At 34.8% G+C, this 13491-nt stretch overlaps 1 protein-coding gene across 4 annotated transcripts in view; it reads right to left on the minus strand.

Annotated features, from left to right (window-relative positions):
- The window catches only part of LOC101024526 (calcium/calmodulin-dependent 3',5'-cyclic nucleotide phosphodiesterase 1C), a 445901-nt gene that overhangs the window by 57729 nt on the left and 374681 nt on the right, over positions 1-13491 (minus strand). The gene's annotated exons all lie outside the window — the stretch shown is intronic.

Below are 13491 nucleotides of genomic sequence, written 5' to 3' on the forward strand. Positions count from 1 at the left end.
AATGTCCTCTAGGGAGTGAACAGGGAAAGGAGAGATGTTAATCAAAGGGTACAAAGTGCCAGTTACACAGAAGGAATAAGTTCTGGTGATCTGTTGCACAGCATGGTGACTATAGTGAGGAATAATATATTATGTATTTCAAAATTACTAAAAGAGTAGATTTTAAATGTTCTCACCATAAAAAAGGATAAGTATGTGAGGTAACTGTTATGTTAATTAGACTGATTTAATCACTCCACAATGTATATATGTATTAAAACATCACATTATACCCCATAAATATATACAATTATCATTTGTCAACCTATAATAAAAGTGAATTTAAAAAACAAATAAGAATTAAGTCCATAAAAAAATGAAAAGAATGAAATCTAGAGCTAGTCATGAGACTAAGGGAGTGAGGGAGTGAGGGTAGATAAGTTGGGGTATGAAAACACAGGTCACAGAGATGGTGTTTTGTTATATAGTCATTTCCAATCAATAGGGAAACAATTTGCATATTATTAACATTTCAAGTTTGTATTCAATGTGATTACCATTCAAAATTTCCTTCCAACTACACATCATTTTGTAACGGCTTTGGGATGGGGCAAAGGGAGGGATCTGAACCAGCAATGCATTTTCATTCGTGGTCTGCTCCAGTGTATCCTAATAACTGAATGTGTCAAAAGCCTAAATCTTTCTCATTTTGTGCTATATTTAATAGAAAAAGAAAAGAAGAGTTGGGAATACTTATTTATGCAGTCCCATATCACTCGCCAGCACTGTCTCCCTTTCTTTGTAGATGAAGAATGGGACTCCTTTCACTTTTAGTTATATTAAAATAGCTCTGGCTTTCTCTGTGGTTAGAAACATAAGCTTGATATCACTCAGGTAGCGACACGAGGTAAACACTAATACAGGACCAACTCCCGTAGCTATTTAGAAGAAAAATTCCTCCTCCGTTAGCTATTTCTATCACAATTTACAAGGAGGGTTGATTTACAGAGGAATTAGCAGTAATAGCTGCAAACATGGATGAATCAATCTGGACAAAGCACTCTACTTGCCCCAAACAACCCCTCATTGTTCACGGTGGTAATTTCTTCATTTTAAAAGTATTATCTAGCGCTTTGGAGTTTGTCCCTCAAGAACAGCATGAGCCTCCACTGTACCAGGACTTCCTCATTTAGCATTTTTAAAGCCTCCTAAATCTGGGAACATACTCTGTAAGATTTGTTTTAAATGATATTTGAACCTACGTGGTGTCATAATATATTCTATCATTGTGTGTAAAAAGAAGAATTATTTTCCAATGAGCTTTATTGAGCTTTAGACTCTGGCTTGGGGACTGGAAAGAGGAAGACACAATTCCTTTAAATGATTCTCTCTTAAAGTAAAAAGAGACAATGAGGGAATCATAAAATGTTCAACATTTGCTACCGACTCTCTCAAAGTGTACATGAGAATTTTTAAAGCTCTGGAGGTGGTGTTCACAGCTACGCTACCGATCAAGTGTTTCTTGAGAGGGAGTCTTCTTTTCTCCATACCAGGTGACGCTTCGTGCTCCGGGGTCACAGCAGAGGGGCACCTGCCCTGTCCGCAGCCTGGCAGAGCCAAAGGCAAGCTCAAGCAGCTGTGACACCTAATTATGGGTCTTCCCATGAAGTCTGAAAAATGGCTGAACTTGGTCCAGCCCCAGTGTAAATAGAACAAAATGACCATCTTTGCTGGAACTGAGGCTGGTCTTTAAAATTCATAATCACACAGGAACCATATGCACCAAGCCATGTCTGTGTGTGACTTTTGGCTCTGGACTATTTGCTATTACTTGCTGTGGACCAGGTACAGATTCCTTCCTTCTCTCTCAGCCCCTACATTCACATATTTCCTGGAAAAGAAATTCCATTGGAATCAGAGATGAAAAGCTAAAACCTGTGGCCTGGGTGATCTACCATTTTGACTTTTGTCACCTAAAACCCTAGTTCCGCCTAGTGCAGAGATTTTTACCACTTGAATGCATTGATGTGTGACAGAGAAGGATATGGTTTTATTTATATTTTCCCCATCTCCCCTGCCAACAGCCATTCCCACCACAATAAGTCCCCAGGGAGCAGTGGAAAGAGGAATCTCAGGAAAGTGGTATCTATGAAGTACATCAGGGTTCTAGAGCAAAGTCCTGAGGCAAGAGATTGTTAGATAGGGCAAGGGGAGAACAGAGAGCTGGAGAATTTAACCCCATTTCCTTTTCTTGGACTCAGTAAATAGATGATCTCCAAGGTGACTCCTGGGACACTCTTACACAAACCCAAGATGGTTACATCAGATTAAAAACAGTTGCATCTGAGATAGAGGGAGGACACAGTTCAGACCCCCTGCATCTTCTTCGGCTCCTAGGCAGGAAGGAGGAAGATGTCAGAGGTCCCTGTGCCCTGCAGAGGGACAGGAAGCAGCTGATAGTGCTGATTGGAGGGATTATTAGGGGCACTGCCATGGATGAGGGACAGAGGGTCAGGGACCAAATAGGTGCTACAGCCAGACCTCAGCTGGATCCATAGTGTGAGGAGGAGCTGAACAGGGCCAAGCTGGTGGGGAGAAAGGCAGTCCCAGACATTAGCTAGAGATGTCACGAAGACTTCTGGTGACCAAGCAGACAAGAGACATCACCATGGAGTCAAGAGGAACCAGAGGACACTACAAGACCCTGCTGTCTTCGAGGGTAACAGTAAGTGCCACAAAGAAATCTCAAAGTCTAAGCATTTACTTTTTTTTTAAAGGGAGTTACCTAAAAAGAATGTTTAAATTGCTAGACTGGTTGGTTTCATGAATTGGATTATAATTAGTTTCTCTCTTTTCTCTCTCTCTCTTGCTCTGTCTCTCTGATATGGTTTGGCTGTGTCCCCACCCAATCTCATCTTGAATTGAAGCTCCCATAATCCCCACATGTTGTGGGAGGGACCCGGTGGGAGGTAATTGAATCAAGGGAGTGGGTTCCATGCTGTTCTCTTGACAGTGAATAAGTCTCATGAACACTGATGTTCATGAGCAGTTCCCCTGCACATGCCCTCTTGCCTGCTGCCATGTAAGACATGGCTCCTCTTTTGCCTTCTGCCATGATTGTGAGGCCTCCCCAGCCATGTGGAACTGTGAGTCCATTAAACTTCTTTTCCTTTATAAATTACCCAGTGTCAGCTGTATCTTTATTAGCAGCATGAGAACAGACTAATATACTCTCTCTCACATACATACACACATGCACACAAACACACACACGCACACAAACACACACACAAACACACACACAAACTGCCCCACCACCCAGCAGGATGAGCTCATGAAGAAGATCAGGTCAAACATAGGAAGTAAAGAAACCTCAGTTTCTCTGCACATCTGAATAAATCTGGCCCTGCTATATGTATAGCACTCAGCAACTCTTTAGTGGCAGGCAAGGGCATAGTGGAAGCAGAGATGGGCATAACTGTTGTAGTTTGGAGGTCCCTGCTGGAAGGGTGAAGGGCGTCTGCCGCAGAACCAGAGGGAGGAGGAATATGGGGGTAGAAACAGGACCTGTGCAGAAAATGCACAGAAGTTGGGAAGACATGGGACATGAGATCACCAAACTACATGAATTTATTACCAGAAATAAAGATTCCTACTCTCGGACTTCTCTCTGTCTGTTCGCTCCTACTAGCTCTTTTGATCTAGTTGGTAAGGATTTATTCCCACCACTTAAGACTGACAGCTAGCCTTGTTGAATATACTCCCCAGAAAACTTTCTTTAGCTTTCTTGTGATATATTCACCTCCATAGCAGCCAGTCAGCAGGCACTGATAAAGAGGTAAGAATGGGAAAAAAAGAAAGAAGGTATCTTAAAGAAGTAAGATATTGGTGATAATATTGGCATTGTTCTAAATCCAGTACAATGATTCCCAAAGCCAACATTGCATTCTAATTTCCTGGGGATATTTTTTAAAGTATAGAAAGCTGGGTCTGACTTTAGGCCAGAGTTTGAAATGGCATAACAATTGATGGTAATTCTGACTTTGTGGGGTGGGACAACACTTTCAGCCAAGTAATTGGAATAACTAAGCTACCTTGTCATGGTTTTAATTATCTTAATAATTAAACGACCTTGTTATGGCTTGAATTATCCTGACAAGTGCTTTCTAAACTGTATACCATGGGACATCTAGCCCACAGGATGTTAACCTGCATTGCTGGAGAAAAGATTTCTGTTGCACAAATGTTTGAGAAATCCAGGTTAAATTAAGTTAAGCAAAGATTGTTTGGTCTTCACCAGCTCAGAGCTTTTTACATTAATGTGTGCTTAGACTCTCCAAGATGAGCCAATTGTGTACATCATTTCCCTCCTAGATCTGACAAGGTCTTGTATTTTTCTTGTAAATCCCCCAGGATTAGAGGGTTTTATTGCATGGGATTTGGGGAGTGCTGCTCTGGAGTGCTGCCACCGGACTGTACTTCCCTGGTTATGCAGGTGCAGTCAGGGAAGTCATGGATTCAATGAACTTGACATGAAATAATTATTGTAAATTTAAAACGAGACAGTTTTTTTGTCACACAAGGAAAGTGTCCTATTACAAATTAAGATAAAAAGGTAACGGGCAGAAAACATGTAAGATTATACATTCATGGACGTAAAATAGCAAACCATGGCATACAGCTATTTTTGAAACCAGTTTTTCTATTTTATGAACATTTCAATCACTTCTTTGGTTTTCTCTCATTTCCAATTTCGTGGCATTATTACATTATGAACCTATGATCTCATAAATTAAACAGGATCAGATAATTTGACGTACTTCACTTTTACCTCACAATGATGAGAGAATATTTTTAAACATCTCTCCCTTTTGTCTCTGAATACTACTTTTCTCTAATATTGTTTTCTGTCTCTCTCTGGACACTCTCTGATGACCAGTTAACATCATGTCAAGGACAAATGGGTGTATCATTATGACTGCCAAATCTCAAGGGTCCTGTTATATATTTGGATTATTGTTCCTGAATAAAGCATAGAATCTCCAATGCTTATTAATTCTTCTATATTCACATGCTTTTGGTTAGAAGAACATCTGCTCAAGACTACAAACAAACCAATGGGTTTTTTAAATATATATTTCTTTCCTTTCTAATAGTCAGAAAACCAACAATAATTTATTTACTCACCATAGAACATTCTCAATTACAATGCTGGTATATATTTTTTCTCAGGTTTTATTTAATACTTTTCCTAATATTTCCTAAGTAACAGAAGGGTTTGGTTTCTGTGTGTGTGTGTTTGTGTTTTACTATGTTTAAAAATGTGAGATACAAATAAAGTTTTAATTCATGTTCTTTTAAAAGAGAAGAATCCAAATAAGTATTTCACAAATACCTATCATTAGAAATTCCTTTCATAGTCTCCCACAAATTTTCTTAAATTTTAAAAACCTTTGCTTTATTTGTATTTTTAAAAGAATCTGTGGTCATTGTGGGAAATTTATAAAATACCTATTAGAAAATAAAATCACATAAAATTGTGCCACCTAGGGATTACAACTATTAACATAAAATATGTTTATATAATTATTATATTGTATCATGTATCCATAGATAGATTTTAAACTTCTCTACAAAATTTATTTGGTAGTATGCTTTCACACTTAATGTATTATCAACACTTTCCCTTGTTATTAAGAGTTTTTCTCTAACATAATTTTAGTAACAGTATAGTTTGTCTCTAAATACACATATCATAATTTATAAAATCCACTAATGTATGACATTTAGGTTCTGATTTTTGCTGGTCATAAACTGTATTAAAATGAAAGTTTTGTAACTACATTTTTGTACACTTCTGTTATTTTGGCTTTGCTTTAATTAGGAAAAAATTTAGAAGTCTAATATCAGGATTAAAAGAGAGAAATATTTCTAAATTTGTTGATGCTTATTGCTAAGCATCTAAACATTTACAGCAACCTCCTCTTTTTCTCCAGCAGAACGGGAGCATGGCTACCTCTCCAGGTAATCACAGAAACCTGGTAAGACTGTTTGGAAGGCAATCGAAATATATTTACATAAATGTTTTTTGTCTCATTTTTGTAATCCTTAGATTTTCAATGGAAATTTTGGAAAGGGCAGAAATAAAGGGCTTGAGATAAGATGACCATCTTTCACTAGAGTGGCTTCCTCCATTGCAACTAGATTTCAAATGGATGAAGTTATTTATATTTCTTAATATAAAAGAGTAAAGAAGTTACCTGCTCCCCTCCCTGCCTCTGTCTGGCAACTGTGAAGCGATCCATAATTCATGCAGGTTGGCATCCTGTCAGTACCCTTAGCAGAGTGCTGCTTTTAGTACTGATCCCTACCAAGAGCATGGACAGTCCCACTTATTTCATTTTATTTTACTTTATTTATTTATTTATTTATTTTTGAGATGGAGTCTTGCTCTGTCGCCCAGGCTGGAGTGCAGTGGTGCAATCTCGGCTCATTGCAAGCTCCGCCTCCTGGGTTCACGCCATTTTCCAGCCTCAACCTCCCGAATAGCTGGGACTACAGGCGCCCGCCACCACGCCTGGCTAATTTTTTTTGTATTTTTAGTAGAGACGGGGTTTCACCGTGTTAGCCAGGATGGTTTCGATCTCTTGACATCGTGATCTGCCCTCTTCGGCCTCCCAAAGTGCTGGGATTACAGGCGTAAGCCACCGCCCCCGGCCGGACAGTCCCATTTCTACAACTCAGTCTTGCCTATAGACCACAGTGCAGTGAAAAGCGGCAGCTGATAGTGTAAGTCCCAGGAGATCCCAAATGTCCGGTTATTAACAAGTGTTACATATTTTTAAAAAGCGTCACATATTTTACATTATATGTGAGAAGGGTGTTGAAATTAAGGGAAGAATAAGAGACAGGGTGAAAAAAGGGGAGCTTCCATGTGAGGGAGACAAAGAAGGACAAAGGCAGGTACAGTAATGAAAAAAATATGTAAACCCTTATTATGAGCAGGCCTATGTAAGCAGCAGATTAATCTATTACCCAGTTCATTTTGCCCAAAGGCTTTCATTATATTAAACTGATCCCTGAATATGTTCCCTATTACAGTCTCATAGTAAGGGAGTGGTTCTCAAGGGAGTTGCAATTCTGTCCCCCATAGGAAATTAGCAATGCCTGAAGACATTTCGGTTGTTAACAACAGGAAGGTGCTACTGGCATCTAATGAGTATATAAGGATGCTGCTAAGCATTCCACAATACACAGGACAGCCCCACAACAAAAAATTCTCTGGCTCGAAATGTCAGTTATGTCAAGAAACTTCACTCCAAGAAAAACGAAAGTATAGTATCTTTTCCTGTTGGAAAAGATCAGCAACATTGGCTAAATATCTCTTTAATTAAAAATAAAAACCCACAAAAAGAAATGTTATAAAGTACAAAAAGAAAAATCCCTAGCCTATCACAGATACTCTCTACTTATATAATAATTGTTTTGTGTCTTTCCAATTTTATTTCATATTCTCTCTCATCGTGCTGTCAACGCATTTGTATTAAATGTCTGTTGCATAATTACAAATACACAATAAATTATCTTATCAAATGCCTATTGTTCCTTATGTGAAATATGCCATTTTAAAAGTTGCACCTTCTAGAAAACAAGAAAAAGAACTAGGTAACATTCATTATCTTTTTATTCCTGGTTACCTTTTTTTTTTTTTTTTAACTGTAATATACAATCTTTTATTGAAAGTTGTGAAAGTACTACCAAAAGATTACGTTAGAGATGGTTTATCTTTTATATTAACAGTAAGCTAAAATTTACTACACAAACATAACGACTATCAATTAATAAATATGGAAGCAAAATAGCTGTTAAAAATGTACTAGATATCCAATATCCCATATAATATTTATGTGAAGAAAAAAGCACAATTTTATATATATTCATATATAGCAATATATATTCATATACTGCAGCTATATCACAACAAAATAAGGTTGTTGTCTATGGAGCCCTATTGACATCCTGAGTATTCTAGAATTTTCTGCTTCAGAGTCTCGTTTTCAGCTTTAAAAATCTAAAAATTAAACTTTTTCAGTGGTTTCATTGTTAAACAAGTTCTTCAGATTCATGCTACCAAGGATGGTTCAATATTTTAAAATGTATTCACATAATGTACCAAATAAATAAGTTCACAAGAGAAAAATCTATATGATCTTTTTGACAGACACTAAAAAAATTTGATGCAGTTCAATATTTTTCTTGATTTAAAAAATTTCATAGTAAACCAGGAATTTAATGACTTTTTTAAATGATAAAGAATACATATTTGGAAACAATAGCCAGGATTATATTTACGGAACAAACACTAAAAGAATCCTATTAAGGACTGGAATAAGGCAAGGATGCCCTCTAGTAGCATTATTTACAAAAAAAGAAAAAGAAAAAAAAGGTTACAAATTATAGTCAATGAAAGAAGATTTTAAAAAGTAGGTAGAAGGAATGAAAAATTGAACAAAAATTTCATTATTTCATTACTTTTAGATTATAAAAAGTTCAATAAATTTTAAAACCATTAGAACATATAATGAAATATTATGTGGTAAGTGATTACAACACAGATACACAAAAAAGACTATCTTCCCATTAAAGGTCCAATAACATTCAAAATTATAAAGAAAACTATTCTATTCAACATAACAGCCAAATTATATATCCAGGAAAAAATGTAAAAGGAAATTCTCTAATTCCATGTGAAGAAAACTACAAAGTTCTACTAAAGGGTATAAAATGAATATTGAAGAAATTGAGACCCACATCATATTTTTGGAAAAAGCTTATTATTTTAAAGATATAAATTTCTTCTCAAATTAAATTCTAAACTATGCATTCGTTGTACAATTTGAGAACTTTTTATATAATTTAACATAGAAGGCTAAACTTTTAAACACAGCCAAGTAATTTCTAAACAAAAAGGAATTCAAAATAAAAGTAATTTTATGTCTTGTCCTACCATCTATAAAAATATAAATTTTGGCCAGGCGCGGTGGCTCAAGCCTGTAATTCCAGCACTTTGGGAGGCTGAGACGGGCAGATCACGAGGTCAGGAGATCAAGACCATCCTGGCTAACACGGTGAAACCCCGTCTCTACTAAAAAAAAAACCAAAAAACTAGCCGGGCAAGGTGGCAGGCGCCTATAGTCCCAGCTACTCGGGAGGCTGAGGCAGGAGAATGGCGTAAACACAGGAGGCGGAGCTTGCAGTGAGCTGAGATCCGGCCATTGCACTGGGCGACAGAGCCAGACTCCGTCTCAAAAAAAAATATATATATATATATAAATTTAAAAAATAAAAACAATACAGCACTATTGTCAATACTGAGAAAACAATCTGATAGAATAAACAGAATTTCCAGGAAAAAATACTAAGTCACATGATAGGACTTATATGTGATAAATTTATTTCATAACAGTAAAAGAGTCTGAATTATTGAGCAAATAGTATATAACAAGTTTGTCAAGTATAGCTGTAAAAAGAATTAATGTGTTTTTCACACCTAACCCCAAAATATTTTCCAAATGGAAAAGATTTAAAGATTTAAATGTATAAAAATTAACTTATGCAAATACTTAAAATAAATATGTTATATATTGTATTTATATAATTTTTGAGTGGAAAAAGTTTCTCTAAGCATGGCGTCAAAGTTCACAAGCATAAAAGAAGACCAATAGAGCAAACAAACAAATAACAACTTATAATTGTAAAAGATTTAAAATTATATTAGGAAATGAGAAAAAATCTATTTACGACATATGATAACAAAGTATCATTTCTAAAAGACTTGTGAAATCAATAACAACACAAATATGCTTTTTACGGAAAATATAAAAAGGAAATGAAAAAAGCAATTCACAGAAGAAATATAAATGTCCAATAAGCCTAGAAGAATTCATGATCCTCAGAAATGCAATTAAAATTTCACTGGGATTTCATTTTATTTATTAAATTGGCTGGGATCATAAACAATAATAAAACTCTGTGCTAAGAAGCACAGGAGAGAATGGTTGCTTTTGTAAATTGCTGATGGGTCTATAAATTAGTATGATCTTCTTGGTAGGCATTTGGCAATATTTGTGAGAAACTTGAAAAATGTAGGTATCCTTTGATTTAAAAATTTCTCTTCTAGTTACTCATCTAATAAAATAAATAAGCATACCCTGAAATATTCATTTACAGACGTTCATCACTGTGCTGGCTATGGCAGCGAAGATGGAAAACAGCAAAGTTTCCAGTAATAGGAAATTGATTAAACACATTACTGTAATATCACATAATTTAAAAATCTTCAATTTTTATAGCTATCATTATCATTATAACACATGTAATTTAGAATTATGTAATATATAGTATAATTATTTATAATATTGACATATTATTTATAATATTGATTAACATTAAAAAGTTCATAATATATTGAGTGAAATGGGTAGATACACTTACTTATCAGTTACCTGATAGAGTCTACATAATAGATCTGTCCTAGTCTTCCTAAACCAAATGCTGAGATTATCAAAAAAGTATGTCTTATGTCTGAAATCAGAATGTTTTGTTTTGTTTTCTGTTACATAACAGAATATTTTATAACCACATATTTCATTTGAACAAATAAACTTCACATGCTAACTTATGGAAGGCAAAAGCTGTACTATTCTTTCCTAAGGAAATAATCATTAACTAGACTTAAGGTAATAAATAATAAATAGTGATTTTATAAAATCATTCTATTTCTAATGAAAATATTAAAATATTTTCAGGAAAAATGAGATTTTTTGAAAGAAAATTAAAACTTTTGCAAATTGGAGTCATGGGATACTACATAATATTGTTTTAAAATGCTAAACCAAATCTTGTCATATAAATCAGAAAAATATCTGAAGTTGTATGGAATGATCAAAACTTTTAGTAAATTATAATTTATTTTCTGCTAGAAATTAAAGTCAAGAGAGATCCTATTTTTACAAAAATGTCATAAAATACAAGGAAAAATATTTTTATAAACTGAAGAACAATGTTAATAATAAAGAAATTCAACTGGTAAAAAATTCTGAAGAACCAACTTTTCATACATCTGTACGCTGGTGAATTGTAAATGTCACTCAAATACCACAAGGTCAGATTCTTAGATCAATTCCTGCATTAATACTTGTATAACCTGCCAACCTTCAAGTACTATATACCCTAGTCAGCCTGGAATGCTGTATTATAATAACTTAAAAATTAAATATCAGGATAGTCTATTCTTTTCCCAAGGTTTCAAAGTGAGGAGCCCAAAATGGAAGACTGATTCCTTAAGAGAGATTTCTCCAAAGATGAGAACGCTTTGCCTGAGTCAAATAGGAAGTCACTTGGTCAAACCCATTTATTATTACAATCTAATTATGTGTTATAATTGCCCATGAGATGTCTAGGAAATTACATTTGTAGCTTTAGTCTAAGGACCAATATTAATGCTTATTTAATAATCAGTTATTTGGGTATCTCTATTATTGAGATAAATATGATTGAGACATGAAAGGAAGTGGTCATTTCTCTCATAAACTTATTCTGACCTTCAACATTGGTGTATAATTGCAGATTTATACAAATGTATGTCATTTATAATTGCACATACGTAAGAAGAACAGTGAACTTTGGCTCATGAGAGAATTCAGAGTGAAGATTTTTTTGGTTTCATGAGTAATCGTCCTTATCCACGAGAACAGAGAGTGCTATATGCAGCCTTTTGAGAAATGCTTGTCCTTTCAGCTCCACACCACATTAGGACAGAAGCTGGAATCCAGCCTGAATTGACACTGGGCAATAGGAAGATAAAACATTCTAACTCTTCATTTTGTTCTCATTAGAGCTAACCATGAATCCAGATCTAGAGACACTGCTATTACATCATGAAATTTGCTAGCAAATCACCCAAAATTAAAAAAAAAAAAAAATCTGTATGCAATTCTTAAAACTTCTCTTAGATTTAGGGTCCTAAAACAATTGTTAATTTTGCAGATTCTTCAGATTCTCCTGAATGGAGGTATCACATCTCCACTCACTTTAAAAAAAACTAAATCCACTGTGACCAGACATTTAAATATGGAGCAAGTTTTATGTATAAGTATTACCCTACTGATCTCTGCTACATACTACTACTTCGACTCACTATAGAAATGGCTAAGAACAACTAATAACTTTTTTCCAGCATTTACTGACGGTCCATCATTTCTCTGAAGAAGAAAAAAAAAAAAAAAAAAAAAAAAAACACTAAATAAAGGTCTCATTAAAACTCCCATCTCAATTGCAAGTGAGTAAAATTAATATTTTAATCGTAAATTATGCATCCTATCCTCTATGTTTCATGCCTATAGCTGATTAATTTTAAATGGCTTATGGAAAAGGGTTTGGATCCCCTGTCAATCAACCATATTTGTTGATGAAATAATTTTACCATCATAAATTAAGAGCATTTTATCCAGTAGTTGATTGCTACCTAGTTATTATCCAACTAATAAACCTGGTAAAAAGTATGCTAGATTTTTTAAAATTTTACATTCTTTTATATATTGGCTGCACATACTTACTATGGGCTGGATACTATATTAGATGCTGTGGAGAATACAGGTGAAGCTGACATGGACCTTGGCCTCATACAGCTCACAGCCTAATAGTATGAATTCACTACAAAATACCAAATGATTAGTTCCATTTAATATAAGAAACACTTAAAGATTGTCAATCTGCCATACAGTATTCTAGACCCAAGAAATCAAAAGCAAACAGGTCACAAATTGATAATATTCCATTTGGTTTCAAACATAAGAAAGAACATCTATATTGTTGTGGATTCTTACAGAACATCTCTATTTTTATAGATTATTTAAGTATCATCACTATAATATATAATTAGATGTCAGTAGACCTGGACTTTGTTATCTTGGCTTCCTGAAAAACAAAATACTGGATTAAAATAAATGTTATGCCGTCTATTTTTACAAAACTTTTAGAGATGAAAATGTCTGTTTGAAAATATTATACCTTTTCTTGCAGGATTATCTTGTGTAAGGAATCAGTAAAATAAAACCCTTCTACACTTTACAGCCAAAAAATTTCCCACGTTAATTGGACAATGGGAACTATACAATTTAATGTGCACAAAGTTTTATCTTGTTTTAAAGCCCTCAGGGTCAAAATTTCCTTTATATTGCTATGAGCATAGTAGACATTGAATACATAGGTTAGATGAATAATGAACACCAAACCAAATATTTCACTTTAGGCACACTTTCTTGTGCTCAGATTGATACAAAATTGGTTAGTAGCTGATAAGGTTTGGCTGTGTCCCTACGCAAATCTTATCTTGAATTGTAGTTCCCATAATCCCCAGGTGTTAAGGGAAGAACCTGGTAGGAGGTAATTGAATCATGCGGGTGGTTACCCCCATGCTATTGTTCTCATGATAGTGAGTTCTCACAAGAT

This window comes from Papio anubis, chromosome 4, assembly GCF_008728515.1.
Source record: "Papio anubis isolate 15944 chromosome 4, Panubis1.0, whole genome shotgun sequence".
Classification (NCBI taxonomy): domain Eukaryota; kingdom Metazoa; phylum Chordata; class Mammalia; order Primates; family Cercopithecidae; genus Papio; species Papio anubis.